The sequence below is a fragment of the Pan paniscus genome, chromosome 3, assembly GCF_029289425.2.
Source record: "Pan paniscus chromosome 3, NHGRI_mPanPan1-v2.0_pri, whole genome shotgun sequence".
NCBI lineage: Eukaryota > Metazoa > Chordata > Mammalia > Primates > Hominidae > Pan > Pan paniscus.
In genome coordinates, this window is record NC_073252.2 from 151,092,608 (window position 1) to 151,119,948 (window position 27,341).

Genomic DNA, 27,341 nt, shown 5'->3' on the forward strand with positions numbered 1-27,341 from the left:
CTTGACTACCCAAGTGAGAAGTCAGCAGAGCCTGGGGACGCCATGTGAGTCGGGGGTGAAGCCTGATGTGGGCTCAGCCAGCCACACCTCGGGGTGCTTGCTGGTTTCCGGGGTGTGAATGGGTGAGGGTGGAAAACCACTCAGGCACCGGTCTTTGGTGCCTGCTTTATCTCTTGGCTGGCTCATTCGGTGCTCAGTGAGGCACCTGTCGTAGCTCACGGGGTGCGCAAAGGGCAAGGAAAGGGTTGTGCTGTCATTGCGACCTGTAAGGTGGGGAGGGGGCTACAACATCTCGAGTCCTGGGAGTTGCTTTAGAAAGTCCTCCTCCTCCTCCTGCTGCTGAAGAAAAGAATCACCTACGGCAGCTTTGATCAGATAAGTTTCTGGTGAGCCCCGTGGTGTGGAGTCAGTGAACTTGCGGTTTGTGTTTGTTATCGACAGGAGCCTGATAAAATGAAAAGGTGAGGTTTAATTTTTAGATAAAGCTAGAGGTGAACCATGGGACTTCAATACATTTAATGCTTTGAAAGTCTCCCCACCTCTCCAAATTCCCACAACTTGTATCTATTATCTAGGTACACCTTGTTTAAAGCCACCATGCTGTTTGCGGATCCTGGAGGTATTAAGTCAGAATACAAAGGGTGTTTTTCAAATGAATTTGACGCCAAGCAACATGAATGCTTGAACCCATTGTAATGAAAACAGGCAGTCTCTAAGTGAGGCCAGGTTCTCCTGGAGTGGTCCTAGAGCCCCGGAGAGGGATGAGTCACCCACGAGGAGGTCCTGACAAGGAATGGAAATTCTGACTCTGCCAGTGAACTTTTGACTGTCCCAGGTGGGGTGGAGGCTCCAAAGGGAAAGGACAGGTGTGCATCATTCACCCTCCAGGCCCACCGCAGGCCTCACAAATCCCATTTGGTCAGGTCAATGCATTCTCACCTTCCCACCTAACTAGGTGTCCCACAGTTTAACTCAATTCTGACACTAACTGCAGTGAGTGCAGACCCTGAGGTTTAAGGGCTCAGTCCTACCAGGCTGCCCTGACCTCAGAGGCCAGTTGCAGGCTGAAGGTTGTCACTTGTGCTTCTGACTAGCTGGCTATCCATGAGAAGTTCTCACGATCCTTCCTCAGGTAGATTACAAGCTGTGTAACTTTGTCTAACTTTGTGCTGTAAGTCAGAGATTGACTTCTTGGGGTCACTGTTTTGTTAGCATAGCTCACGGAACGCAGGGAGACACTTAATTCCATTTACCAATTTATTATAAAGGGTATTACAAAGGATACAGTTGAATGAATACATACAGCCAGGTGAAGAGATGGCTAGGGAGGGTCTTGGAGCTTTCATGTCCTCTCCGGGCGCCACTCTCCCAGCGGCGTCTCCATGTGTTCAGCTATCCAGAAGCCCTCCAGACCCGCTCCTTTGGGTTTTTATGGAGGCCTCATTACAAAGGCATGATTGATCAAACCATTGGCCATCGGTGATTGAGTCAACCTCCTGCCCCTCTTTGCTCCCTGGAAACAGGGTCAGGGGTTGTGTATGGGTGGAGTAGGGAGAAAGGGGCTGAAAGTTCCAACTCTCTAATCACTTGCTTGGTTCCCCTGGCAACCAGCCCCCTCCAGAGGCAATCCGGGAGCCCTCAGTCGTCAATCATCTCATTGGCATACAAAAAGGATCTTTATCACTTTGTACATTCCAAGGGGTTTTCTTTCTTTCTTTTTTAAATTTGAGACAGGGTCTTGCTCCGTCACCCAGGCTGGAGTGCAGTGGCATGATCACGGCTCACTGCAGCCTTGACCCCTTGGGCTCAAGCGATCCTCCAGATCCTCCCGCCTCAGCCTACCAAAGTGCTGGGATTACAGGTGCATGCCCCCATGCCCAGCCAATTGCAAGGATTTTAAGAACTATGTGCCAGGAAGCAGAGACAAGACCAAATATATATTTCTTATTATAAATCACAATATCACACCTTCCTCATGATTCACACTTCAGGTCACTTACTCACTGTGTAACTCTGTGCAAGTTCCCTAACCTCTCTGTGCCCGAGTTCCCTTATCTGTAAAATTCGCTAAATCCCAGGAAGGGCCAGCCACACTGGTAGGCCTATGCGGTGCGGTGGCCGATGGGGGACAGACGACACACAGAGGCAGAAGCCAAAGAACACGGGTTTAAAAACAAGGGGTTAAGAGCAAGAGCTTTGATTCAGACGAACCTGGAGTCCAGCCTCACTTTCGTTGTTTTACTTATATGTTATTGGGCAAGTTACCAAATCTCCCTAAGTCCTTCAGCCAAATAATGGGATGACAATCTGTTTCACTGGATGATTGTGAGGTTTAAATGTGGTCATGCATCAGAGTTCCTTATACAGCACTCAGTGCACAGCAAATATTCAGTGAATATTAATTATTTTATTATGACTGCTACCAGCATCTAACGACAGTCCTAAATACTGTCTAAGTTTGCCAAATGTCTCTCTGATTTACTGGTGACATTGGATAAAGGAAATGCTAAGAGAATGCAGTGCAGTGGAAAGAAGGGCGGGCTGGACATCAGCGTTCTGGTCTCCATCCGGGACTGGCCAGCAGGTGGCTCTGGAAAAGGGAGTCCCTCAGGGTCACGGTTTTCTATCTGTCCTGAGGCATGGTCTTCAAAGTCCATTCTAGCTTCTATCTATGACTTTAGATCTGACGGAAATCTCCCCGGAGGAACTCATGAGCCATAAGTTAAACATGGTTTGAAATCACCCTTGAGCTCCTTGCTGATCATGCTTATCCATGTTGAAGGCTCATCCAGAAATAATAGATGGGTCTTGTGTGTGGTTTGAAAAGTTCACTTCTGGCCTGTAATGCCAGCACTTTGGGAGGCCAAGGTGGAAGGATCACTTGAGGCCAAAAGTTCAAGACCAGCCTGGGCAACATAGTGAGACTTTGTCTCTAAAAAATAAAAATAAAAATTAGCTGGGCATGGTGGTACACACCTGTGGTCTCAGCTACTCAGGAGGCTGAGGCGGTAGGATCACTTGAGCCTGGGAGGTGGAAGCTGCAGTGAGCTATGATTGTGCCAGTCCACTCCAGCCTGGGCAAGACCTTGTCTCAAAAGGAAAGTACACTTTTTATTTTCACAGGAGGTAATGATACATTCAAGTTGGTTACTTTACACAAGAAGAAATTTGTGTAATTTCTTACACAAAGAAATTACACAATTTTAGATAAATTTATCTTTATCTAAAATTATAATAAATAATTTTATTATTTAATAAATAAATCTAAAACTCATTTATGTAAAATTTGTCATTATCTAAAATTTTCATAGTAAGTTGTATGGAAAATATAATATCCTGTAGATGTGTCAAGACCAGAACATAGGTCAAACAGAGCTGAACTCGAGTCCCAGGTCTGCTGGTTGACTGCTAGTGACCTTGGGCAAGTCACTCACCCTCTCCAGTTCTTGTTTTCCTCACCTGAAAATGGGAACGATATTGTCTGCCTTATTGGGCTATGATGAGAATGGAAAGCTAGAACATGTAGACTGCCCTCCATAGTGCTTGGCATGGGGTCATTCCTTTTCCCTCCCAGATGGAACACCGCATCCATCCCGATGGAAGTTTCTAGATGATGCTCCAGAGGATTCCAAGCAGAGAACATTTACAATTTCCGTACATTACAAAAGTGTGAGCCTGCAAGGCAAGGTCTGGAGCTGGGAGCACATCTGGAGCAGTGGGTGGGTACTGAGAACCATATCCACACACACAAAGAAATGTGTTCGTTTAGAAGATCCAGCATCAATTCCTTCTTCCTAAGATTTGACAAGACTGGAGTCATTTCTTCACCAGGCCCATTTTATGAAAAACCCTGGGAAAACTGAGGTCCAGCAGCCAAAGATCTAACACAGCGGAATCAGGAAAAATGGTGGACAGGCCCCTGAAGGCATGTAAGGAGCAGGGAGCCTGGTGACCTTGGTGCACCCAAAGCCTCCCTAACTAGAGTAATGGAACACCAATGTGGTTTACATTCATAATCCCTTGCATTTAAGAATTTTTAAATCTACTTAAATTTTCAAACAAGGGACACTCACACCACCTCCCACACTTATTAGCATGCTGTTTTATCACTCCGATATGTTCAAGGGACCCACCCCCATAAAAGATGGAAGATGAACCAGAAAACTCAACTGGAATTGCACTCCCTAGAGGGGCCCTGGGAGTTGTTTAGATATGCATAGTCTCACCTTAAGGCACATGCTGGGTACAAGATCCCTTATCACACCTCCAGTCCTGCTCAGCTTTTTAAGGGAGCATTTCCTGATATATAGGTCTTCAACTACCAGGTGTATTTGCCCACTGTCCACCTGTGCCTTCAAGTACCGTACTTAACAAGTTGGAACCGAAGGGAATGGTACACTTCACATTTTGCAACTGTTATGCAAATAGAACTTCAATGAAATTCCTCAAACTGTTGACTCTAGAAACCGTGGGAGACAAAGGGTCAGTGTCTGACTTCATGAACGTTACCAACTTGAAAAATGAGATCTATTCCTTAGTGTGTGGGAGGAAGACATTTAAATCTGTAGTACCCTCAAAGCCTCACTCTAAACCTGGTCTGGCACTTTTCAATGTGTGTTCTTTGATATGGTAAGTAGTTAAGTATATCCCACCAGAGACCTTCCAAGGATGGGTTTTTTCCTCCATATGACTTCTCTCACTCTTTGCAGGAGAATAAAATAGAGTTTCAACTGAACTTTAAAGCTGTAATCTGATCTCAGAATCATGCACCATAAAGAGCATTTGTGCTTTTCAAGATACTTTCAAATCCATATAGTTTTCCAAGATATTCCTAGTTGCCACATTGGGTGATTTAATTTTTTTTTTTTTTTTTTTTTTTGAGATGGAGTCTCACTCTGTCGCCCAGTCTGGAGAGCAGTGGCGAGATCTCGGCTCACTGCAACTTTCACCTCCCAGGTTCAAGCGATTCTTCTGCCTCAGCCTCCCAAGTAGCTGGGATTACAGACACCTGCTACCACGCATGGCTAATTTTTGTATTTTTAGGAGAGACAGGGTTTTGCCACGTTGGCCAGGCCGGTCTCAAACTCCTGACCTCAGGTGATCTGCCTGCCTTGACCTCCCAAAGTAATGGGATTTCAGGCGTGATCCACCGTGCCTGGCCTGGGTGACTTAATTTTAAATGTAGGGACATCAAGCAAAATGTTGCTGAGGAGTCTCTTTCACAGCAAAAGTCCTGTGAAATCTGCAAGGCCATCTTTTTCATGGGTCCCCAAATGTTTCACAGGCAACCGGGCAATAATTGCATTTCCAGGAATGCCAAATGGAGCCAAATCCTTTTAATAGCTCACTGACATGCAGGTTATTCCACTGGGGACCAAAAGGAAGGAACTAGAGCTCTCAAAATATTTGATTCTTGATTTGTGCTCTTCACTGGATGATTCTATTTTCTTGAGAGCATTTTTAACGAAACAGCAGCAATCAGTGATTTCTTAGAAATGTGGCCCCTTTAAATACACCTTCAGTGAGGCTAGCTCTTGTGTTTCCTGGACACTCTGTGTGTTCTGGACATACTGGAGGCACAGCATAAATATTAATGCTGGCCATTACAAAAAGAAAATGAAAAGACCCCATAAGGCAGCAGTGACCCTAGAAGCCCCAGAAGCCGTGTTGGAACTGTGACAAGGAAAGATAGTGACAAGATCTGAAAAAAGCAGCTCTCTTCCCACACTCAACACATGCAGTAAACCCAGACATGCAGGGCACCATTGTCTGAGCTGTCACTGGAGGGCTGGAAGGAGACAGGGGATGGGGCAATGGCAGCCTACCCACCCCTCCTCATCACTGTCCAGGGGCATTCAGGAAACACAGGCTTCCAATATGAGGCTGCCTTTTTTTCTCACAAGCCATGCTCACCAGGAATCCATAATGGCCATCTGCACACCGACCTGGTGGTGTCTCAAGCTTCCAGGTGTGGTTTTGGGGGCAGGGTCCTTGGGGAAGGGGGTGCTGCTGACAGTGAGGTAACCTGAGGTCAGCTCTGGACAGGGCTGGTTGGAAGAAGAGTGTAGTGACTGCTGATCCCTGTCCTTTCTAGGAATTGGGGTTACTGGGTCAGAGAAACATCTCAATACCTTCCAGGCTTCCAAGGCTGGTTGTAAACCTGCTCCTTGATAAAAGAAACCACATCCAACCTTTAGGAGCAAGGTGGGGCAACATGGGAGCAGATCTTAGTTCATTTGTTCGTTTGTTTTTGCTTGCCTGCTTGCTTTTTTGTTTTTTCTTTTTCTTTTTTTTTTTGAGACAGGGTTGCACACTGTTGCCCAGGTTGGAGTGCAGTGGTGCAATCATGGCTCACTGCAGCCTTCACCTCCCAGACAGGTGATTCTCCCACCTTAGCCTCCCAAGTACCTGGGACTACAGGCATGCACCACCATGCCTGGCTAATTATTTTTTGTTTTTTTGTAGATATGGGATTTTACCATGTTGCCTGGGCTAGTCTCTGAACTCCTGGGCCCAAATAATCTGCCCACCTGGGCCTCCCAAAGTGCTGGATTACAGGCATGAACCACCTCACCCAGCCTACAAATTCTTGTATGACAGTTTGAATCTCTGCTTGGATTTGTTTTATCCTCTCTTGTGCTTGTAACTCAAACTTTAATACTTGAAAAGGTTCATCAAAATTTAAATATACTTTTCTAAATCTGTGAGAAGACTGTCTCCCAAGATGGTTTGTTACTGCACATCTTTTCCCCGGTAGATGGAAATATCCCTTCTCTATTCTCTTTCCCTTAGTCTTTCAAAAACTCAGAGTGAGGAGGAAGTGCTTGCTTCTAGCTTCTGGCAGTAGGCTACATTTCCCAGCCTGTCAGAATGGCCTCTCTGCAGGCTTCAACCTTTATGAGAAATAAAGCTGTCCTTTAGCAAAGTCATCAAGCTAAGTGTCTGTCAACAGATGATGATTAAAGTGTGGTACATATACACCATGGAATACTACTCAGCCATAAAAAGAATGAAATCATGCCTTTGGCAGCAGCATGGACGAACCTGGAGGCCATTATCCTAAGTGAAATGAGTCAGAAACAGAAAGCCAAAAACTGCATGTTCTCAGTTATAAGTGGGAGGTACACAGTGGGTATATGTGGACATAGAGAGTGGAATAATAGGCATTGGAGGCTCCAAAAGGTGGGAAGATGGAAGGGGATAAAGGATGAAATATTGCCTATTGGGTATAATGTACATTACTCAGATGATGAGTACACTAAAAGCCCAGACTTCACCATTACGCAATATTTCCATGTAAGAAAGCTGCACTTGTGGTTGTGTATGCCTGTGGTCCCAGCTATTCAGGAGGCTGAGGAGAGAGAATTGCTTGAGCCTGAGAGTTCAAGGCAGTGAGCTGTGATTGCATCACTGCACTCCAGCCTGGGCAACGAAGTGAGACTCTGTCTCTAGGAAAAAAAGAAAAAGAAAGAAAAAGAAAAGATGTGGATGCAGACTGGAGATTTAGGAAAGCCTTTTCAGCTCCTTTCTCTTGCCAAGTCTTGTTTGTGGCTTTGGTGGGTGGTTTTGTTTGGGAGCCTGTCTTCTTTATTCCCTTTTCTTTTTTCTGTTAATCAAAGCAGTCTGTTCTGGTACTGCAGTGAAACAACTCTTTCCAGTTCCTTTGCATGGTGGTTGTGCACGTAGCCTCCAGGCCTGGGCTTGCATCAGTCATTTTGTCTATTCATATAAAGGGAAATTTAGGCTTTGTTCAGTTCATCTCCTACCAGGGCATGTACTTTCACAGCTACTGCCTGGGAAGCTTTGTGTGCATGAGATATCACCGGTCTGCCAGGCTACCAACTTGACTGTAAGTGGAGAGACTAACTGATGAAGCAATGACTGTGTGCCAGGAACTGTTCTAAGTGCTTTATGTGTATGAGCCAGTCAGCCCACTATTACTTCTCCATTTTCAGGTGAGGAAACTGAGGCTCAGATTGTTGAGAAAATTGTCCCAAGCCGCACAGCTGGTCAGGGGCAGGCCAGCATTCAGGTTCCAGAGCCTGTGTTTTTAACCATTATGTGATGCCTCCAGGGTACATTATATTCTTTTGCATGAATGTGCAAAAATATGTCTTCATGCTTCTAAATAGAAGCATGTTCATTTAACTTGTTTCAATTTTTTTCTATCACAAATAATACAGCAATGAATGTTTTTGCAATAATAGCTTATAATAATAGTTAACATTTGTTGAATTGCTAACAATGTGATGGGCTCTGTTTCAAGTTCTTTATGCATCTTAATTAATTTAATCTGTAGTAATCCCACTATTATTTTTTATTTATTTATTTATTTTTTGAGACAAAGTCTCGCTCTGTCACCCAGGCTGGAGTGCAGTGGCACGATTTTGGCTCACTGCAACCTCTGCCTCCCGAGTTCAAGCAATTCTCCTGCCTCAGCCTCCCAAGTAGTCAGGATTACAGGTGCATGCCACCATGCCTGGCTGACTTTTGTATTTTTAGTAGAGACGGGTTTCACCATGTTAGCCAGCTGGTCTCGAACTCCTGACCTCAGGTGATCCACCCGCCTCGGCCTCCCAAAGTGCTGGGATTACAGGTGTGAACCACTGTGCCTGGCAAATCCTACTATTATTACTATTTAACGAATTTAATCTTTGTAACAAACCTACTATTATTACCATTTAACAGAAGAGGGAAACGAGGCACAGGACAGTTGGCTACATATTTTGTTCCAGATTGCACAATTAGAAAGTGGCAGCTTAGCACCATAAGACATAGTGAGGAAAAAAGAAAAAAAAGTGGATGGGCTGGCATTGAAACCCAGAGCTGGTACTCTTATGATAGTGTCTAGACAATATCTGTGACCACACCTCTGATTGTGCCTCAAGAAAGATTTTTAAAGTGAAATTACTAGAGCATAAGATATAAACATTTAAAACGTTTTTGATACATCTTACAAAAGTGCTTTTCAATAACACTGGTTGATCATGCTCATTTGCATTTCCATGAGCACTGTGTAATTGATCAAGGACTCTAAAAGTTAGATAAGCCACTGATAAATGGAGATGCCCCTCTAAGTCCCTTGGCAGTAAAACCTGACCAGCATAGCCTCCAATAACCTGCATAGTGTTGAGGAGAGCTTGGATTTAAGAGATTAAGAGGGTCAAACTCTTTTCTGTCCATTTTAAAATACAAGTTTTATTTAAGAGGAACTATCTAATATGCTGAAGACAGTATCAGGTATCTGTAAAATTGCTTTTTGTAACTCAGAATCTTGGAACAAAAGAAACAATAAAGAAAATTTGGAACCAGAACTGTTTACCCTACGGAAAACTTTTGTCCAAAGCAGCCTCTCAGCGTTCCACATCATTTTCATCGTTATGAATAACGACAACAGCAACTAAGGTTTATATTGCACTTTTGACTGAACACATGCCTCTTTCATATTTCTTAGACCAAGCCAATGTTTCTTGTACTTTCCTGATGATAAGAAATACCAAGAGGTGTTGTTAGCTAGATCATCATAAATAATCAGGCCTCCCCTAGATAAGTTCTGATTTAGGAGGTCTGGGTTGGAGCCTTAAATCTGTGTTTTGACAAGCATACTAGGTGTTTTTTATTTTCTGAGGATTTTGGAAACTACTAGAAAACACAATAAAATTACTGTAGTAGGTTCTTTTTTCAATGTTAAGCTATTAACATTAGAATGCTTGCTTTTAATTGGAATCAGGTGTTAAAGAGAAAATCTACAACGATCAGTCATTGCAACAGAAGCAACAATCATATACTAGCCTCACTTAGCATTCTTCACCCACACTGGTTCCCTAAATGTACATTTCTTAATTCTCTTGAATGTCTATTATACAGGCAGATGCAACTTGCAAATCACACTAACTCAAACATACACTTCAGTGCCTCACTAGAACCCCTAACTGGCATCTTTTTCCTAAGTCAGTATACCTAGCATATGCCTGGCTAAAGTGCCACTTTCTCTTGTTTAGACCCTGAAGCCGATGTAGACTGGGAACTGATTACTGAGATCTAGACATACCTCCTCCTCTCCTCCACATAGGCCCACCCACCAAGAATCCCTACATTGGAAACCCTTGGGGTTCAAGGATCATGAGTCTGGGGCACGCCCCCTGGGATCACTGTTCAGAGCTGAAAATGCATTTCCCCATGGAAACACTGATGTTGATGTGGTGCCATTTTGCTAGAGTCCAAGTACATTTTCTGGTTTTTGTGGGCTGATCTGGGCACTTGCTGCCATTTATAATATTTCTATAAAAAAAAATCAAGCTCAAAACTACATTAGGGAGGGGTGCATCTGGAGTGTTTGAAATATCCCAATTCTTGTTCTGGATGGTGTTTTTACCCTGTTACCATCCCTTTGTAATATTCCGTTGAGCTGTTGCCTTAGGATTTGTGAACTTCTATGTTTTTGAATTATATTTATTAAAAATTTCAACATATGAGGGTTTGCAAGAAAAAAGGTTTCTTAAATAAAACCCCTCCATATGGAATATAGCTTTTAGAAATTAAAAACAGGCATTGAAATCTATGATTAATATAAAGAATAAAAAAAAATCAATTATCATATTTTTTTTCACACTTTGGATAGAAGATTTCAAAAGAAACCCTTTCATGGTTCCTTTTATTTGTTTTTTCATCTGTAATTTGAGAATTAAACATTCAGTCACACTAGTCCCAAGCAATACAGTTCAAAAAACTTTTTTGCCTGTTTTTATTTTTTTGTTGTTGGTTTATGCAAATGAGGTTTTTAGCTGGAAACTTCAAAAGCCTGACACATATTAAAAATAAGCAGATTTATGATGAGTGGGATTTTTGGCAAGCAATTGAGAAAAATCACCAAGACTCCAAAGAGAGTTGTTCTCTTTCTGTCTTGGCTTTGTCATGTGCTCTTTCTTAATATTTGGTTTGAAGCAGTGTATGGTTCCGTAATGTGACCTGGAGCCTCTATTGAGTAAGCATCCCTGGAGACTAAGAAACATCTTTCTATGCTAATGGATTAGTCAAAGAAGATCAATGTATCATCATTTCAAGAAAATATTACAAGAAAGTATGCTCTTACTCTAATGGAAGCCAGTAGCAATTTCCTTGTCAATTTCCCAGCTATTTTTTAATATTATTTTAGTACTTACTTTCCTATGCTGACTCTATGTTCAATCTAAAATTAATTGTTTGTCCCAGTTCACTTTCTTAGTCCCTAGACTCCAGTTGCAACTTTCATGATATTCTGTTCCTCTCCTGCAGAGGGTTTAAAGGGCTGCAGAATAAGAGGGCAGCTTGTACATTCTTTTGACAAAAGGAGGCATGTCTCTCAATTCTTCCCTTAGTTTCTATCCCCAGAAGTTCTCAAGATGAATGTCCAAGTCCATTTGTGCTACTATAACAAAATGCCTGAGGCTGGCGAATTTATAGACAATAGAAATTTATTTTTAGTTCTGGAGGCTGGAAAGTTCAAGAGCAAGGCACCAGGAGGTTTGGTGTCTGCTGAGGGCTGCTCTCTGATTCCAAGGTGGTGCCGTGAGCGTCTTTACATTGCGAAGGGGATGGAAGGACAAAAGGGCTTGCTAGTTCCCTCAAGTCGTTTTATAAAGGCATTAATCCATTCATGAAAGGGGAGCCCTCATGATCGAAACACTTCCTAAAGGCACCAACCTCTTAATACTATCACATTGGCAGTTAAGTTTCAACATACGAAGTTGGGGGCACACATTCAGGCCACAGCAATGAGATTCTGTGAGTTCTTTGATTTAGATGAACTTTGTTTAGATGAACTTTTGTTTCTCCCCAACATCTTACCATGAGCACAGTCAATACAACTGAAAATTAAGCTTTGATTTTCCTTTCAAAGTGGCTCTTTTTTTCTGCTCATGTTTCTGTTAAATGACATGATTTTATTTTTTAATTTGTAAAATGTTTTGGGGTTTCTGCTAATTGAATTATGGGACCCTAGACATAAAGAAGACATAAACTCTCCAAGGAATATACAGGGTAATAAGCAGATGAGGTATCTGTACATGTACAGATAACCCAAGTACCCAGGAGGCTGGAAGTGCTGTCACTGAAATACAAAGTGTATGGGATTCAGAGGAAGAGGTCATTCTCATCCATGGGTACCAGTTGAACTTCATCAGGAACAGGCAAGATTTGGACAGGGGAAGATGAAGAAACGGCCACCCCAGACTCAGCAGGAACAGACACTTCAAAGGCAAGAAAGTGCAGGTCAGTTGAAACTGAGGGAGTCAGTGCAAGAATTGCTGTGAAGTTTAATTTTACAGCATAGGAGGAAGTTAAGTTCTAAAACCAGCACTTAAAAAAGAGAGCCATGGTGACTCAGTGATGCTTGACAATCTGAACATACTGCCTCTCAGTAATTCTCACACCACCAAGATGTCCTTCCAGTGTTGCAACAAATCATGATTTCTTTGATTGATCACCAGATGAAGCAGTTGGCTGTGTTTAGAGGCTATGTTGGAGAGCAGAGAGAGACAGAGAATAAGGATAAGAATGTATTTTTAGAAAGTAAATCACACTTACCATGGCAGGATGTTCACACAGTCATAGCCACAGGGGAACCAAGATTGAGAAAATTTCAGATTTTCTCCAAGTTCTCCAAAGAAAAATGTACACAGATCATGAATAGGCAATTTAAAGGAAATAGTAGTGGTTAATGATCGTATGTAAAATGTTCAACATCACCAATGATCCCAGAAATCTAAATTTCAGAAGGAAGTTATTATTTTCTTCCTATCATTCACAAATATTTAAAAATAACACTGCTGGTGAATATGTGTATCTTAATTTCATGCATTGCTAATGAGAATGTAAATTGGTACCACCTTTGTAAAAAGCAGTTGTGTACAAGAAAAAATAGAGACTATAAATTGTAATATAATTTATTCACCTATTCAATTGCAAATATTTATCAAGCATATTGTATGTCTGGCAATGGATTTATCTGTAGGCAGTGGATCTGTAAATGATTTCTATTTTATGTCTTGCTCTGTCACCCAGGCTGGAGTGCAGTGGTGCAATCACAGCTCACTGCAGCCTTTTGCTCCTGGGCTCAAGCAATCTACCCACCTCAGCCTCCCGAGTAGCAGGGACTACAGGCATGCACCACCACACTCAGCTAATTATTTTATTCTTTTTGTAGAGACAGGGTCTCTCTACGTTGCCCAGGGTGGCCTCCAATTCTTGAGCTCAAGTGATCCTCCCACCTTGGTCTCCCAAAGTGCTGGGATTCAGGTGTGAGCCACTGTGCCCGACCTATTTTATTCTTTATACTTTCATGGGTTTTCCAAATTTTCTAGAATATTTAATTGCCTTTTATCAAAAACATGCATTTTAATAAATCCTTTCCATCTTTTAGGTCCCAAGTCAAGTCTACAAGTCTACCCTTTCCATATAGTATTTCCTGGACTTTAGGAAGTGCTCTCTCATTTTTCTGTGACCCTTCCAAATGAGTCTTTTCATATATGGTCTTGAGTTGTAGCCACTTGTATGTATGACTTTCTTCCCAACTAGTAAGGGAGTTACTGAAGAGTAAGGATTGTGGTGTAGAAATCGTAAATTTTTAGGCAAAAGACTAGTTCTCCTTCCCTACCTTCTCCATGAAGCCTTTTCTACTACTCAAAGAAAAAAAAAAGGTGATTACTTCTTCCCTGAATTCTCAAAACAGTTTTTTATGCCTCTATTATGGAGAGTAAAACACCCTGCTTTGCTTTGGATTACAGATGATTGTCCTTGTCCTGACCCCCCATTCTGCTCTGGATTATAGTTAATTGTGTTTATCTTAACCATAGCACCCATTAGTCATCCAACTCCTTACTATAGGAAACTAATCTCATATCTCTGTGTGCCCAGGGTAGTGTTTTACATAAGGTGTGTGGTCAGTAAACATTGGTTGATCTTATGACAGAATGAAACTGGCTCTTTCCAGCTATTTCAAAGAGGTGCATTTCAGTTAGTCTGGAATCCAAAGTTTCAGAGTGCCATGCAAAAAGCAGACCCAACTGTTGAGGAGTGGCAGTCATAAAGCCCGATCTGCCAGAAAAAAATCTACCAGGAAATGAATTCACCTTAGACTTCTGATGCCCCAAATAATACTACTTAGTGCCTTTATGGGTCCTGAGAACTTTATCTGTGAAGCCCTACCTTCTTTCACCATCTCACAAACTTCTAAAAATTATTTCCCAAAAGAATTCCACCTTTTCATTCCTAAATTGAACACCACAGATTTGCCCTGAAACCCAGTTTCAGGCCCTCATCTTCCACATGTGGCCATTGAGAGAAAAGTTTAAAATCAAGGACTGCATAAATATTATTTTAGAATTTTAAAAATGGGCCTAGAACGGTAGCTTACGCCTGTAACTCAACACTTTAGGAGGCCAAGATGGGTGGATCACTTGAGCTCAGGAGTTCAAGACCAGCCTGGGAAACAAAGTAAGACCCTGTCTCCCTGAAAAATATAAAAATTAGCCAGGTGAGGTGGCACATGCCTCTGGTCCCAGCTACTCGGCAGGCTGAGGTGGGAGGATGGCTTGAGCTTGGGAGGCAGAGGTTGCAGTGAGCCGAGGTTGTGCCACTGCACCCTAGCTTCAGTGACAGAGCCAGATCCTGTCTCGAAAAAATAAAAATAAATAAAATGAGTAAAATAAAATAAAATGAAGGAAATAGAGCACAAGATTCATTTCCATTTAATACACATTTATTGTAATCCAGGATTTTGCAAAGCCTTGTCCTGGGCACTAAGGATGATCCAGAGATTAAATAGGACGTTGATCTCATAAGATCCCATGTGGCTATGGCAATGTAATTGAGGAAAGGGAGGAACAGTGTAAAAGGAGTCAAGAGACGGGGAGGTCATTGCCCTTGACTGCAGGGTTTTGAGCCAGAATTGGGTTAGAAGTGGGAAATAAATAGGAAGGCCACTGGTAACTGCTCATAATTGTGTTGGTGGTGACTGCTGATGCTTTGAGTCTGTGCCCAGTAAATATAAGACGTAGGTGGGATTCAGATAGAATGAGAAAAGCTTTAGAAAAAAAAAATCAAAGTTCTAAGGCAATATTGGATAGAAGATATGATGAGAGACAGGTTGTTATAGAAAAAGATGGCATTTAACAGGACACAGTGCATCTGTGAGTGTTCTTAGCTTCTGACAACAGACTAACTCTAGTTAGTCTGAAAGTAAAAGAAATTTATTAAAGACTATTAGGACACCATCAAGAAAGTGAAAGGACAGCCCATAGAATAAGAACAAATATTTTCAAAGCACACATCTGATAAGGAACTCACATCCAGAATGTGAGAATTCAACAATAAAAGACAAGTTTAAAAGGACAATTTAAAATGGGCAAATAGTGTTGGTTGTACAACAATGTAAATGTACTGTTCACAGTATATATACATTTTGATATAACAAAATAGTAAGTTTTGTTATATATATTTAACCCTAATTTTAAAAATAAATTTTTTTTAAATGAGCAAACATTTCAGTAGGCATTTCTACAAGGAAGATACCCAAATGGTCAACAAGCACATGAAAAGATACTTAACATTATTTGTCATTAGGGAAATGCAAAGCAAAACTACAATGAAATACCACTTCACACCCACCAAGAAATTGAAACCCTCATACATTACTCGTGGTAGTGTAAAATGGTGTAACTGCTTTGGAAAACAGTCTGGCAGTTCCTCAAAATGTTAAGCATAGAATTAGTGTATGACCCAGCGATTTCACTCCTAGGTAAATACCCAAGAGAAATGAAAATATATGTCCACTCAAAAACTTGCATTCAAATGTTCATAGCAGCATTATTTATACTAGCCACAAGTGGAAATGATCCAAATGTCTATCAAATGTTGAACAGATAAGCAAAATGTGGTGTATTTATATAATATAACATTCTTTGGCAATAAAAAGTCATGAAGTACTGACACATGCTACGCGGATTCCTGAGTAAACTGAAAAAATTTTGCTGAGTGAAAGAAGCCAGACACAAAAGCCCACACATATTATATGATTTCATTTATATGAAATGTCCGAGTGTGGCGGTGTGCCTATAATCCCAATTACTCGGGAGGCTGAGATGTGAAGATCGCTTGAGCCCAGGAAGCCAAGGCTGCAGTGAGCCATGTTTGTGACACTGCACTCCAGTCTGGACAACAGAACGAGACCCTGTCTCAAAACAAACAAACAAAAAAACCAAACAAATGCAGCCTCCTCTGGGAGGCCTTTCTTCGTTTCCTGCTTCTATGTTCCTATAACCCTCTGTCCATACACTTCTATCATTTTATAGTGTTTTGAAATTGTAGGTCGTCCCTCCCCACCTTCCCCCCTGCCCCCCAAAGAAGATAAGGCCCTTGAAAGTAGGCTCATGCTTTTTCAAGCTTTGTATTCTCAGCCTTGTGACAGATGAAGGAAGGGAGGAAGGTAAGGAAGGAGGAAGGAAGGAAGGATGGAGGGAGGAAGGAAGGAAAAAAGAAAAGAAGGAAGGAAAGAGCGAGGAAGGAAGGGAGGGAGGGAGGAAATAAGGAAGGAAGGAAGGAACGCGTGAGGAAAGAAGGGAGAGAGGAAGGAAGGGAAGGAGGAAGGAAGGAGGGAGGGAGGGAGCAAGGGAGGAAGGAAGGGAGGGAGGGAGAGGGGGAGAAAAGGAACGAAAGTGAGGAAGGAAGGAAAGAGGGAGGAAGGGAGGAAGGAAGGAAGGGAGAGAGGAAGGAAGGAAGGGAGAGAGGAAGGAAGGAAAGAGCAAGCAAGGAAGGAAAGAGCGAGGGAGGGAGGGAGGGAGGAAAGAAGGAGGGAGGGAGCGAGGGAGGAAGGAAGGAAGGAGGAAGGAAGGAAAGAGCAAGGAAGGAAGGGAGGGAGGGAGGAAGGAAGGGAAGGAGGAAGGGAGGAGGGAGGGAGCGAGGGAGATAGGAAGGGAAGGAGGAAGGGAGGAGGGAGGGAGCGAGGGAGGAAGGAAGGGAAGGAGGAAGGGAGGAGGGAGGGAGCGAGGGAGGAAGGAAGGGAAGGAGGAAGGGAGGAGGGAGGGAGCGAGAGAGGAAGGAAGGGAGGGAGAAAAGAAGGAAAGAGCGAGGGAGGGAGGGAGGAAGGAAGGAAGGAAAGAGAGAGAGAAAGAAGGGTCCCTACTCCAACTTCTTTTACGGAGTAAAAAGACCTGTAGAGACAGTCATGGCTTATCATTTTCAGGACTGATTGTATCATACTTGACTCATTTGTTAACATTCACTTGAAGGAAACGCAGAGATTTTTTTCTTCGCTCACATTCAGGAGCTGTGCTTGCTTATAATGAACTGTCATGATGGAGGCCGGCCCATTTCAGCTCTCTCAGCCCCGTCAAGCTGAACTCACTTCCCCTGAAAGGACAGTGTTTGCATTTGTGTTTACGGGACTGGGGAAGAGGATGCGTTTTCAGGAGACCTGAAAACCGAGCCAACCCCCTTTTCCTGCCCCCCTGTGCTGCGATTGGCCCATCTTGGAGGCTGGCTGCAGGAGCCTTTAGTCATCGCACAGGGAAATCTTTCTGGAACCGGGCACCAACTTGCGTGTTTGTTTTCATGCTCTTTGTGCGGGGATTAGCTGTCGTGCCGGGCCTGAAAATGCTGCGAGCGCCCGGCGACATCTAATCCAGGATTTGCCTCTGCCTCGCGGTTGATGGAAAACAGATGTCTCACTGCTCTGGGCCTGAGCACAGAATGGAAATGACCGACCAGAGAGCCATTTGGAGCCGAGGACACCCGGTGAAAGCCATTCAGAGTCCAGCCAGGAGGCCGACTTTCCTCCTCTGGTCTGTTTTTACTACTTGAGCCGCTCGCTCAGAAAACTGCCTTGGACAAAGCAGTTTCACCTTCAGATCGCCTGAGGCTGCAGAAGGGCGGCTGCGGGGGAGGAAGGAGGAGGCGGAGAGGAGCGGGTGCGAAGTCCTGGGTCGCCTGCCCGCTGCCTGATGTCGTGAGCTAGGGCACCTCGGCCCTGGCTGGGGGCGCAGCGAGGCCCAGGCCCGAGGGGTGAGGCCCAGGCCACTCCGGAGCGCGCGCTGTTCCCGCGAAGCGAGTCGCCGTCTCGTAGTAAGTCGTGGCTCGGGCTGTGCCCTGGGAACCCTCCCGCCCGGGCAAGGTCCGGTGGCCGGAGCGTGCGGGAAGCCTGCCCAGAGTCCATTTCCGGACGGGCGCTGCGGGGCTGGCAGCCGGCCTGGAGCGGGTGCAGTGGGTCGGCGCGGCGCAGAGCTGTCAGCAACAGGGCCGCTGAGCTGCAGAACCTGGACGCGGCGCGGCTCCCAGGCCCTGCCCGGGGAGCTCTCCCGGGAGTCGCGGACCTCTGCCGTCCTCAGTCACCCGCGTCATGCAGGATAGCTTTCAAAGTCATTTTGCAGAGAAAAAAAGATACTGAGCAATCTGAAAGCAGGACTGTAGTAATTTTGAAAAGATCGGCTTCCTCTTTTTCTTTAAAAACGTTTGGTCGTTTTCCTAAAACTACTTTCCTTCCTTTAGCCTCCTCTTTTATCCTCTGCCCCAGCTCGTACTACAGTTCGGGCTTATTAGAGCAGGGAGATGGTGACTTTTGAGGGTTTGCAGGGCTCTTTCTGGTTGGTGTATGTATTCTGAAAATACTTGCCCGGCGTTGAAAGCTGCATGCCGCTGACAAAGCAGATAAAAAGCTGGGAGTGTGGAGGACGGTTCGTCTCACTAAATGCCTGTCAGATCCAAAGCATTCTGTGAACCCCAAATTCGTTCCGACCTGTAATCCAACCCCATGGAGCAACTGATGCCTTCCACCAGGCCCCTTCGCTTTCCCGGGAAATCACCAGCTTTAATTTGTGGAACAGAGACAGCTTTAGATTCAAAGACTTTTAAAGAGTTAATTTTAGAGCACTTAGAATTCCAGCCATCCAAAGATTAGGCTAGCCCCTTAGGGTGTGAGGGGTTGTTCTTGTAGCAGTATGCACATCTATGCCTTTCTTCATTGTTTTCTTCTAAAAATGGAGATTAAATTTTACATCAATATTTTTAGAATGTAGTTAAGAGTTGTTGCCTGACAACTTGTATTGAGGGTTCCTTTCCCGGGGGTGGGAGTAGGTATTGTGCTGGGTCCACTGCTTCCCAGCTCCACGTGACCTTTCCTCTCAAATTTCCACTTGATTTCATCTTTGGCAGAACTGGTACCTGCCCTTCAGCTCCAAGAAACAAAAGAGCAGGGGTGAGTCAGAAGGCTTTGACTACCTCACCCTTAGCTAGAGATAGAAAGTACTTGATTAAATTCTTTATGATACACATTGCATTTCCTTCCCTTTCCAACTTAGGTTCATATAACAATGAAGGATCAATTAAAATGAACTCCACCTCCCTTCTCCCTTAGGGTAAATATGGATTCCCTTAGGGCTGAGTTGGGCAGGGCCATCTACACTAATGAAAAGTCTTCTAGGTGAGGTAATCTGGCCTGTTCTGGGCTAGGTACAGAACACCACATCCCATTTGCCCTCATTAACTCATTCTTTTAACTCATTCTTTTCCTAGCAGCCTCCCTTTTCTTTCTATCCTTTTCTATATAATCCCATTTAGCTACCCACCATAACTCTACTTTGGATCATGGAATCTAGGATACCATCACTGACAAGGTTTGTTTAGATGACTGTCCCTTATCAGTATTCCCTGAGAACATTTTTCCAATTCCTGCCTTTATTTTCCTGGAAAATTCTATGTCGATTAAATCCTCCACTAGAAATTCCATTGTATCTGTCAAAAATAAGCATCACACTCACATCTTGAATATTTTTCTTGCATCATCATTTTAATGCTGACTTGCATGGCTTCCTGATTTCTACTTCAAATTTAAATACAAATGGAAGGAAGTTGTTATAAGACACTAAATATAAATGGGTTAGATAGTCTCAGTGAGAGTTAACATCTTATTTTCTGACCTTTTCTTTAGTCTGTCCTTGGGTTGAATTCTATCCTTTCAATTTCTGACCACTGACTACTCTAGAAAGAGGTTGGATAGTTATTTTGTGTGTCAGGAATGATCTGTTTACTTGGCCTTTTCTGAGCAGCAGTTACTCACTACCTCTCCTAGTGCTGATTGGTAAGAATTTGGCCTATTCAATGATGATAACTCAATTGGGTAATATAGCAAGGCCCTAGGAAGCTTTGAAAATGACATCTTGAAGCCCTGAAATCCTGGTGCAATAACATTATCAGAACTTTCTCCTTCTTTCACCACTCCATGAAAAATGACACTGCTTGGTTTATATCAAATATGTCTTCGATTATAAATTCCCAAAGACAGCTTTAGCTTGATTTGTACAGGTACTAAAAGTTTATGCTGGTGGGTCAGCACCTGGCAAATGCTTTTGATGCTGCTACTAATGATGAAGACAGGAACAATGATGGTTTTCCTTTTTGGTTTCTTGAGAAAAGACTTCCTGCTTAGAATGTCTGTTTGAGAGGCTATTCTGTGAATGTTATCTTAAAATGCTTGAGGCAAAGGCTGGCATAATATCATACTTAGTCCCAACATTATTTCTTATACTTTTACATTTTAGACCTTCAGCCTGACCTGTTAGTTGGCATGTCTGAAAAAGTCCATCTATGAGTTTAATTTAGTATTTTCTCTGGAAGAAAATGACAGGTCTTTAGAAATGGGTAGTATTTGGTTTAAGGGTTAAAAGAATTGGCAAGTGCAACCTTTGAGATAAATAGGTAGAGAGGAAATTAAGGGGAGTGAATTTCATGACCTTGAGCCACTATTTACTAGACACTCAGCTTTTATGTCTGGTTAGAGGGTTTACTGGAAATTCAATCTCAGAAAGTGAGCTTTTGTTGGCAAATATTTTGTATTACTAATATAGTTATTTCCTATGTAACGCTATATTATTTTTGCATATCCTGCCTTTGGTTGTTTGTGGTTTTACTTTTTAAATTTTTTTAGAGACTCTGTCACCCAAACTTCAGTGCAGTGGCACAATCATGGTTCACAGCATCTTCCAACTCCTGGGCTCAAGCTATTCTCCCACCTCAGCCTCCCGAGTAGCTGGGACTACAGGCATGTGCCACCACACCTGACTAATTTTTAAATTTTTTGTAGAAACAGTGGCTCACTGTGTTGCCCAAGCTCTCCTTGAGCTCCTGGCCTCAAGCGATCCTCCTGCTTTGGCCTCCCAAAGTGCTGGAATTATAGGCTCGAGCCACTGTGCCTGGCCTATGTCCTGCCTTTGAATCTCATCTTAATCCTTGAACAGAAATATCCTCTCCCTAGAATTTTTAATATTTTCCTTTTTCATAATATACTGTATATGTAGATGAAATGTGTCTATGCAGAAGGGCTGGCCCAAGAGACTAAAATGTGTTCTTGAGTCTAAAAAAAATACCATATATGTCAGCATCTTTATTAATTTAAGACTGTTTAGAAGGGCTCAAATAGAAGCTGTGGATACAGGTTTTGCTTCTGTCTTAACTGCAGTAAAACGAACTAACCTAAGACATGCTGACTTCTGGAACAAGGGCAATTTGTAGAAATATGCTGCAGGCAGTTGGAGTTTTGAGAGATGAATACCCTTTTAAACTGACATCTCTTCAGTGTAAGTGTTTTTCAGGTTTCAGAATGTCTGCTGTTTGAGGGACGCCTTTTTTAGTTTAATGCAGTCATTGGTCCAACCTAAAATATTAAGAGAGGCACAGAGTTGCTGACCTACTTATCTCCCATTAGGATGAGGACTAGCGTTTTAGTACTCTCATTGCTGACCTTCGGGGATGATGACTTTGAGGACCAGGAAGCAAACAAAATGGAAAGTCTCTCAGATTAAGACTCCTGAAAAGAGAGATCTAAGACCAAAAATGTGAAAGATTAGAACAAGTTTCCTTTTAGAATGTTCTGCCCAATCAGGTAGAAGAAAGGAAAGATAATTTTCAAGCCCATGCCCCAGTCTGCTAGCCAACAAGGATTTATTGAGCAAATACTATGTTCTGAGCCCCCTGCTTATGATCTGGAAAGTACAATAGCCTAAAAGGCAAAGAACAAGTCTTGAAGGAATTTTCAAGTCCTGGTGGTACCTTTAGGCATTAGTGAGCATCCTTCTCCCTCCTGTTCTCTGAGCTCCTCAAGTCTTTCCTCAGTGAGGAAATCAGCTCTGGCTGTGGTAGAACCCTCTGCAGTGGTTCAGCTACAAACACTTTCTGAGAGAATCAAGTTGGCCCCAACCTAAAATTTGTTTCCTTTGGCAGTGAAAGGTGTGTCGGTAAAAGGCTCTTTCAGCATTACCTGGGTGAAGTGGCATTTGCTACTTAACTCCAAGACTCTTGTTCAGTGCACGGTTCTATTCCTAAAATGTCCTCTCCTCAGCTACCAGACAATTCAACAGTGGCCCTGGGTAGCGCCAAAATAACCCATCATAGAAACACTGCTTGAGGGTGAATAGTAGATAGGCTTGAGCTTTGCCTTAATTAAGAGGATGAGATCGGGTCTCTTTAATCGCCAAAATAGCCTCTGAGACTAAACAAAGACAGAACTGTCTCTTTTGCTGACTACATGCAATTTATTTAAATTAGTGTTGCACATTCAACGATGGTGTGGAAGCTATATTAGAAAACCACCAAATTGAATGAGTTTTCTAGGTCTTTGGTTAGGGATAAAAAGGGCATTAGCCACATTGAATGGGATTTGCATCTCGTTAGCTTGCCTGTATGTCCTCGGCTATTGGACACAATGGAGGGTGCACGTCTCTCTTTTCAGCTGGGTAGTCTGCTTCAGTTGTGATTCTCCTGGGAATTAAAATTGTGAACTAGAGTTACGGTGGGGGAAGGGGAAGGGCTGGAACTTGTCTGACCACACCCTCCCCCACTTTTTGTAGTTCAAGATTATAATAGTTTGCCTTAGCAGCAGCAAAATCTATCTCAGTGTTTAGTACTCTCCTCGGTATTGGCTGTGAACAATCTCCTTGCAGATATTGGGCAGCTGGCTCTCCTTATTGTTCACCATATGTCCAGGGTTCCCTCCAATGCACTGGATTCTGCTTATGGAAGGCAAAATAATTACCATGTTAGTCCAAGAAAGAGATTATAAAAGTGAACCTCTTATGCGAGGTAAACATTTTGGATATCCCCTTATTTAGCGTGACCAATGAGATGTCACCCACAGAAAGTGGATAAAAGGGTACCCAAATGGGCTGAAGGCCACAGGATCAGCTACTCTCTATCCATAAACACCCTTGTCAACTGTGTGGATGCTTCATCTGACACCCTGTCCTTCCTCTCCTTCCAAGTATGAATCATCCTTGTCACTCCATTTCCTTCACCACCCAAATCCTGGCCATATACTTAGTACTTCCTGAGACCTCTAGAACAGAAATACCCATGGGTCCTCAGCCACTTTACCCCATGTGTGGGTCTGATGGCTAAGATGAGCTGTCTGAATAGCTTTAAAAGTAACTCCAGAGAGAAAAACTAAATGTGGCTTGCTAAAAGATAACACTTAATCTATACAGTTTCATAGAGGGTATTCTGGATGTTCGGATCTGGGTTGCTGCAGAAAACAAATGGCAATAACTGGGTATCTTTAGCTTCTCAATCTTAGCCAATAACGAAGCCAGCAATCAAAACTCAATTCAACAGTTACAGAATATGGTCTCCAGACTCCTGCCACCATTAAACAGAATTCTTTCTTACAAAGCTACTTTCCATCTTATAAAAACAATGCTTTGTCCATCTGTTGTGGCACACACGCTGTACAGCAAATGAGCCTTCAATGATATGTGCTCTCTTTTGCCCCAGGTCACGCGGCAGTCATAGTCATGTACAATCAAGTGACCATTTATTTAGAGGAAGGATGAGCAGAGGCTAACTGCAGTCTTTTTGCTGTTTTTCCCCATTTTCTGCCTTCAAGTAGCAATTAGCCTTTGAGTATCCTTCATCCTTTTCCCCCCACAAATGGTGTCTCAATCTAGTAACCTCACGTATAAAGCAACCAATGACTGAAGGCTAAAATCCACTCAGAGACCACAAACCCCCACTAAAACAACAGGAAAAGATCTGGGAGCCTGGAAAGGGAAGAGGTGGGAGTGAGGGTACATGGGGCCCTGTGCAAAGTGCTGCTTTTTCTTGTGACATTTACTCTAAAGTCTCTGCTTAAGCTACAGACCTTGGAGAAGAAAGTATATTTTACTCATTTTTAACACAATTTCATTAAAGGACAAAGAAATTCGATTTCTTAGGGATTTCCTCTATAAGCATTTTTCTTGTAGTCCACATATATTGTTTCACTTAAACAAATATTCTGAATTTTTTTGTTTCGTTTTGTCTTGTTTTGTTTTGTTTGAGTCAGAGTCTCACTCTGTCACTCAGGCTGGAGTGCAGTGGTGCAATCTCTGCTCACTGTAACCTCCGCCTCCCGGGTTTAAACCATTCTCCTGCCTCAGCCTCCCAAGTAGCTGGGACTACAGGTCCCACGCCTGGTTAATTTTTGTATTTTTTGGTAGAGACAGGGTTTTGCCATGTTGCCCAGGCTCGTCTCAAATTCCTGACCTCAGGTGATCCGCCTGCCTCGGCCTCCCAAAGTGCTGGGATTACAGGCGTGGGCCATCGCACCTGGCCAGATTCTGAATTTTTAAACAGTATCTATTAGAAATCAAATTCATTTTTCTTGTTAAAAAGCCTTTAAACATCAAGAAGGGGAAATAATTATTAAGCATTTGCTTGGAACAGTTGAAGTAGTTTCTGTAATAGAAGGAAGACAGATTTGCCAGGGTATGAAATTCTGAATCCCATCTGCACGGAAGCTGGTTTTCATTTGTAATGCAGTACAAAATATTCCTGGCATCTTTGGGGCTTACTGCACACAGTATACTCCATGCTAAAACTAAATCTTGATAGAACTAAATACATTTCTTTCCTTAGATTTTTTTTCTAAGCATTTTCTCTCGTTCAAGTCCCTTGGATAAATGCATTCACCAAGTACTGCCAGGTCTTTCTACCTCTGCAGAGTTTAGTCTTCAATCTTCCTTATTCAGCCAGTTCATTCAGCTACTATCTGTTGATGGGGGCCGAGGGGGACAGGAGTTCACAGGCTAACCCGAGAGAAGAAGGCAAGGCACATACACCCCTGCCCGTGTCCTAGATCTGTCTTTCAGTCTGTAGGGGCCTAGGCCCTGGCTTTCTGAATTTTACACATGATGACTGCTACGGTACTTACAGTCTCAATACGTTTGCCATCCACACTATTTTTTTTTTTAAGAGACAAGGTCTTGCTCTGCTGCCCAGGCTGGAGTGCAGTGGCTTGATCATGGCTCACTGCAGCCTTTGCCTCCAGGGCTCAAGCTATCCTCCCATCTCAGCCTCCCGAGTAGCTGGAATTGCAGGTGCACACCACCATAACTGGCTACTTTTTGTATATTTTTTGCAGGACAGGGTTTTGACATGCTGTCCAGGCTGGTCTCCAACTCCTGGGCTCAAGCGATCTGCCTGCCTCCACCTCCCCAAAGTGCTGGCATTACAGACATGAGCCACTGCACCCAGCCCATGTTCAGTCTTAAAACCAGTAGAATTCAGTTACAAAAACAAAAAACACACCAAACAAACACTTGTCTCAGGCATAACATATTACCTTGTTGATTTATTGTACCACAGCTGGAAATATGGGGACTGTCAGTTTCTCCTGAGAACCTGGGATATTGCATGCCTTAAGGGAGATTGAGGTGACAGTATGCTATCTGTCTTTTATTTATGAAGATAACCCTGTTGACCCACCAGGATATGCTTTGTAGTTTTCTCCATCCATCCTATCAATTTTTATTAGTTATGAAATTTATTGGCCCCTGTGGCACAAATCTAGAAGAACCAGCTCACTTGGTTCAAGCCTATAATTTCATCAGCATAGCAGGTAACTAGCTGAGCTCACTTGGAACTGAGATCATAATAATGATTTAACCTCTCATTTGAGCAAGGCTTTACTGTTTAAAAATCACTTTCACAGAAATAATTCCATCTTATCTTGACAATGTCCCTGAGAGGTAACATCTTAGAAGCGAGGAAACTAAGTTTCCAAGAAGTCAAGTGACTTTTCCAGTAAAGCGGGAGTCAGGACTCACACCTAGGATGTCTTTCTCACTGAAATACACGCTCAAGTATACTTGATTGGTTGACATATGATAAATGGATACAAGAATTGTGGGAAGCTCTAGAAGAAAGGATGTTTTGTTGAGAAAACAAATCTAGGAAAGTGTCTGGAAAAGTGGTTTTCGATAGAGATTGTTTACTTTAAATTTAACTCTAGACCCAAGAATATCACATAAGAAACCATTAGGGAGTCATGTGAACAAGACAATCAAATGTCAACTCATATGATACAGACATTAAGTACAATGATGGTTCAGAAAAGAGAGAGAACACAATAAGGTAATAAATCAAGGATAATATAATTGAGGAAGAGGGACTAAAGTTAGAACTTAAAGAATGTGCAAGATTTAGATGGAAGAGGGAAGTGGGAAGGGCACAATGGGTATTGGGAACAACCCAAGCAAAGGTGGAGAGTCGTTTTCCAGACAGGGATTAGGAGCCAGACACATCTGATGGGAGGAGGGACTGAGCAGGTCTAGGCAAGGAAGTCGTGGGCATTGAGGTGAAATAAGGAGGTGGAATCAAAGAGGATCTTCAGTGCCCATTGGAGAAATACAGACTTGATGCTTAGGTGCTCTAAAGGGTGGTGGCATGAGGGAGAATCTGCTCCATGCCTCTGTCCTAGCGTCCGGCTGTCCCACGCTTCCCTTGGCTTGTAAATAATGTTCTGTGTCTTCACATAATCGTCCCTCCATGCCTGTCTCTGTGTCCAAATTCCCCCTTTTTGTAAGGACATCAGTCATATTGGATTAGGGCCCACTCTAATGACTTCATTTTAACTTGATTACCTCCCTAAAGACCTACACTGTACAGGTTGAGCATCCCAAATCCAAAAATCTGAAATGCTCCAAGTCCAAAACATTTTGGGTGCTGACATGATGCTCAAAGGAAATGCTCATTGGAGCATTTCAGATTTCAGTCTTTTGGATTGCGGATGCTCAACCAGTCAGTATCTGCACATATTACAAAATATGAAAAAAAATCCAAAATCCAAAAATACTTCTGGCCCCAAGCATTTAGGATAAAAGATACTCAACTTGTAGTATTTCCAAATACAGTCACAATCTGAGGTACTGGGAGACATCAATATATCTTTTTGGAGGGAGGGGGACACAATTCAACTCTAACAGCCACCTTTAAAGAGTCATGAGTAGCCAGGCGAGGTGGCTGACGCCTGTAATCCCAGCACTTTGGGAGGCCGAGGCGGGCAG

The 27,341-nt window shown here is 43.0% G+C and overlaps 1 protein-coding gene across 8 annotated transcripts in view; it reads left to right on the forward strand.

Annotated features, from left to right (window-relative positions):
- TRIM2 (tripartite motif containing 2) overlaps positions 1-27,341 on the forward strand; it is a 187,194-nt gene that overhangs the window by 52,878 nt on the left and 106,975 nt on the right. Inside the window, exon 1 of one of the 8 annotated variants that reach the window (XM_057302190.2) lies at positions 17,318-18,096. The exons of the other annotated variants lie outside the window; for them this stretch is intronic. The gene's annotated coding sequence lies outside the window, so the exon portion shown is untranslated. Of the gene's footprint in view, positions 1-17,317; positions 18,097-27,341 lie in introns of those variants that run through there. 8 annotated transcript variants of the gene reach the window in all.